Genomic DNA, 5,204 nt, shown 5'->3' on the forward strand with positions numbered 1-5,204 from the left:
GTCGCAAAAGGCCAATCGAGTTCTCGGTGGGTGATATGGTAATGGTGAAAGTTTCTCCTTGGCGAGGTGTACTTTGATTCCGAAAACAAGGAAAGTTAAGTCCACGATTTATTGGTCCGTTCAAAGTATTGGAACGTATAAAAAAACAAGCTTATCGACTAGAGTTACCGGAGGAACTCACGGGGATACACGATGTGTTTCATGTCGGATACTTACGTAAATCTTTGGGTAAACATGAAGAGACGGTGCCCTTAGCCGAAGTCAAAGTAGATGAGAAATTAAGATACATTGAAGAACTAGAATCAATTCTGAACGAGAGAAAACTGAAACTACGTAATAAGGAAGTAGACTTGGTATTGATCAAGTGGAAACACCATCGGGGACCAACTTGGACGTGGGAGCGAAAAGATGAGATGAAGGCGAAATACCTTTCTTTATTTCCACAACAGTGATTTCGGAGATGAAATCCTCAAAAGGAGGAGGTATTTGTAACATCCAATTTCTAATATGTCCAATTAATTGCTTAGTATATTTAATTATTGGGTTAAAGAGAACTTATGATTTAGTGGGAGTTTAGTTTTGGAATTTTAGAATTTTATTTCTTAAGAATATATTAGAGGATTTGGAATTTTTTTTACGTCAAATAGATACGTAAAACTGATTTTTTTGGGAGATATTTTCTGAAATATTTTTGTTGGATGTTATAGATTATCTCTTTATGAACGTGTAAAACCTCATAGAAAACGGAGTTCTGAGTGAAAAGTTATGAATATTTTAAGTGTTGATGGTCAAAATGGGTACCTAGCCAGGCCAACCCGGCCCAACTCGAGTTTTAGCATTATAAATTGGAGTTTTGGCCCATTTCTCTTGCCATCTAAGTCCAGAACTCACACACACTCTAGAGGTGCGATTTTCACACACATAGGCTTGATTCAACTCAAATCAAAGAAGAACTACAAGATCTTGGGAGGATTTGATCATCAAGTAAGGTATAATATATTTTTGCACTTGTTCTTGGTTGACATTCTTGTTTTATGGATTGTATGTTGAGATAGAGTTAGGGTTTCATATGGGTTTGATCTTAAGTCTATAAAATGAGTGCTTTTAAGTGTTTATGACATGAAATGGTCATTAGATTCWAGAGATTATCAAGATTTATGCAAGTTCATCATATGAACTTTGACTTGATTAAGTCAATGATTTGGGAGATAATATAAATGATAAAATAAAGGTTGAWTTTTGGWTGTTTATGTCAAATATGTTATATTAAGTTGWGATTCAGRAGTTGGAATGGTTTGGAATCGAAATGGTTTGAGAAAAATGTATGAAAATGAGAATTTTCGACTTTTGAATGCATTGAAAGTGTGCAGACTTTGAAAATCTGTATAAAATCGTAGAAAAATCCAAATGTGGTGAGGGAAATTTCCTTAGTTATATATTTGAGTCTAGTTTATTTCTTATTTTATTATCAAGGAATGATTTGGAGCTTAAAATGGGCAAAACAGTTCTGCATGCAGTAGTTGTACATAGAAATTTAGGTAAAATGTTCAAATAGGATATGTGTATATCATGTGTTTCTTATATCGGTTGCTTATGAGATTTTGTACATTTACTCCAGGGGGTAATTAGAACATGTTTTGATATTTTGGAAGCAATCTAAGTGTGGTAGATTGGACTTGCTTTGTGAGCTCAATTCGGAGCTTTTCGGTATTACACGGTTGCTCGGTGAGTTATTTAGTTAATTGTTACATATTGATTTGAACATATATATTTTCATATGAATGTTTTGGTCTTGAATGGAGTCACACGATCTTGAATTGTCTTTGATTCCGTCTCTTGAGTCTATTCCATATTACTATCTCGGTACATCGGTCTGCTTTCCGGATCCGGACTTGTTTGTTTTACTCCTTGTGTTGTACGCCATAGTACGGGTACTACTTCGTGTGGCATGCCGGAAGTTTATGGCGAAGTCAAGATCCCGGATTGGACGGGTGAGACTTTCTGCGGTTGTGAATACTCATTGCTCAGAAAGGAGGAAGAGCAATGAGTAGGGAACCTTGGCACATACCCGGTAGAGGAAGGCTGGCAGTGCGAGGTTTCCCGTGATGTATGATTCTGACTCGGACATTGGCATGAGCCCAGAAGGTGAAGGACGGGGGGATGTACTGTCTTTGTTATGTATACCGATTCGATCTCTTGGTTCTTGATATTTATTGGTATTCTAACGTTGCTGAATACATTTGGTTGTTGATGCTGTCTCCTTGTTGTATTGAGCATCAATGGTATGGTATACTATGGTGATTTGAATTTGGAATCCTATGATCTTGGCATCCGGTACGTAATTGTTCACTCGGTTCCTTGTAAGTCTCGGTTCACATCTGGATGATGTCTTGAATTCTATTATTGATAAGAGTTTATTATGTGTGTTTATAAACATGTGTCATATTGATATGTAATATTTAACTATTTAACTCACTAAGCATTGGCTTACCATTAAGTGGCAACCTCTCTTAGAGAAGAAGACGGACAAAAAGAAAGATTCTGTTGTTTGACTCAAAGATTTACCGGGGATCTTGAAGATATCGATCTTGCTTTTGGGTAAATATTAGCTTATATATATATAGTCTTGTCCCGTATTCTTTTGGCTACATAATTTGGATTGTAAGTAAAAATCCGTTATATCCGATTGGGAATTGTGTTTTGGGTGGTTTTATCACTAAAATAGAACGGATATTTCGATGTTTTTCTAGAAATTAATATCCCATATTTTGAGGTCAATTAATGTTATGCCCAGATTTGTGTGTTTCAAGGTGTTAGTTTCTGGACCATTGAATGATCCAACCATTGCCCCTTTGGTCCTTCATGCCTCTGGTCCTTCATGCCTCTGGTCCTTCATGACTCTGGTCCTTCATGCCTCTGGTCCTTCATGGCTCTGGTCCTTCATGCCTCTGGTCCTTCATGGCTTTGATCCTTCATGCCTCTGGTCCTTCATGGCCTTTGGTCCTTCATGGACTCTGGTCCTTCATTGCCTCTGGTCCAACCATGCCCCTCTGGTCCAACCATTGCCTCTGGTCCTTCATAGTCTCGCCTCTGGTCCAACCATTTCCCCTCTGGTCCAACCATTGCCCCTCTGGTCCAACCATTGCCTCTGGTCCTTCATTGCCTCTGGTCCTTCATGGCCTCTGGACCAATTCATCACCTCTGGTCCATTTTCATCGCCTCTGGACTTCTTCCAGACTTAGTTGTTTCAGCAACATTTCCAGATTTTCCATCCTTGGCCCTGATGGTTTTGGCAAAACTTTTATAATAATTAGGATCAATTTTTGGGTTCAAATAATCAGTAAATTATATTTTATTGGAGATTTTATAAGATTCAGAAATTGGGGTTTGCTCAAGCGAGATGTTACAATACCCTTTTTGACTAAGGTATAATTTTCTCGCCTTTATGTCATGAATAATCTCCATACCGACAATTCTCTTTGTGTCTCCCAGATACTTCACATGAAATTCGAAATTTAACTTGTCTTTAACTTCTAAAATTCGCCCATATATTTAAATGTTAAGAGCGTGTCATCCACATACAACGAAACTATAACATCGACCCAACATCACAGTTCTTCAAATAAACGGAAAATTTACATAAGTCATGTGCGGTCACAAAGGAGTTGAATCTTTTCTACCATTTTCTGGGAGACTGTTTGAGCCTATAGCGAGATTTTATAAGCTTGCACACGTAACCTTATATATTCGAAAGCAGTCTAGTTGTTGCATAAAATCTCTTTCTCAAGTTCTCCATTCAAAAAAATGGTCGTCACATCCAATTGCTCAAGCACAAGATAATTGGATGCGGCCATTCTGAGCAATGCATGTATAGTCAATGCTAGGATTTTGACTATAATATTTTGTGACTAACCAAGGTTTATACCTTGGCTTTCATTTGGAGTGTCTCTTCTTTCAACTTATAAATCCACTTGCATCTAACCAACTTCTATCTTTAAGAGTCGATACAAGTTCCAAGTTCCATTTTTTTGCAAGGATTCCATCTCCGTTTGCATTGCCATCATCCATTTATCCTTTCATAGCCTCATTATAAGAAGTAGGCTCAATGTGTATTTTTTTCTTTCACTACACTCATATGTGCTACTATTCTTAAGTACAACGTGCATGTGTACAATTTGTCTTTTTTCCTTATCACATGCAATACACAATTCAGGCTCTAGTGAGGAGGTTGTGATAGAGAATCACCTAGCACTTGAACACCTATAATAGAAGAACAACATAAGAAGAAGCGTATTATCATTAGTAGAATAAGGGTTTGATGTTGGAGCAATAGCTAGCTCCACTCCGTCAAAAGGATCTATTTAAGAGTTTTAGAAATGGTCTCACATGTAGAGAATGGAGAATCATGCAACACAAAAGGTTCATCAAAAGTGACATCTCGGCTTATAGTGATCTTCTTTGTTTCAGGTCACATCAGCCTAAAGCCTTTCACCCCATCTTTGTATTCAAGGAGTTCGTGTTTCATTGCTCTTGGTTCCCACTTCCCATTATCAACACGTCCATAACTCAGGGAACCAAAGATTTTATATTTGTGTAATCAACCGGTGATTCGTTCCAAACTTCCGTTAGGACTCTTCTTCTCAATAGCAACTGAGAGAGAATAATTGATGATATGACAAGCGGTAGAGCCCCTTTCATCCAAAAATACTTAGGCGTCTTAGAATTTCATAGCATGGATCAAACTTTCTCAAGAATAGTATAGTTCATCCATTCGTTATACCATTTTTAAGGAGTATGGCCAATGGTACGATGCCTTGTGATGCCTTTTTTTGACAATAGGCATTGAACTTCTCATAACAAACTTATATGCCATTCTTCGTTCGAAGATACTTAACATCTTTATCGGATTGCTTTTCAGTCATAGTGTTCCTCTATTTGAATATCTCGAATACCTCTCTTTTGCTTCTAAAGAAGAATGCCTATACCCGTCCATAGAAATCATCGATAATAGTGAGCATATATAAGGCTGCACTATAAGAAGTAATACGTCAGACCCTAAAGTCTTGTCGTGTGAATGGCACTTGAAAATTTGACCCTCTTTATCTTGTGTGTTGAAACCCAGATCTGACAGTAGAACAATTTAATAAAGGAAATCAAGAGAGATTTGTAGAAGAAGAAGATGAAATAGAAAACAACGCCGCTTT

The sequence above is a fragment of the Cynara cardunculus genome (genome assembly GCF_001531365.2).
Source record: "Cynara cardunculus var. scolymus isolate 2C chromosome LG 4, CcrdV1, whole genome shotgun sequence".
NCBI classification, from domain to species: domain Eukaryota; kingdom Viridiplantae; phylum Streptophyta; class Magnoliopsida; order Asterales; family Asteraceae; genus Cynara; species Cynara cardunculus.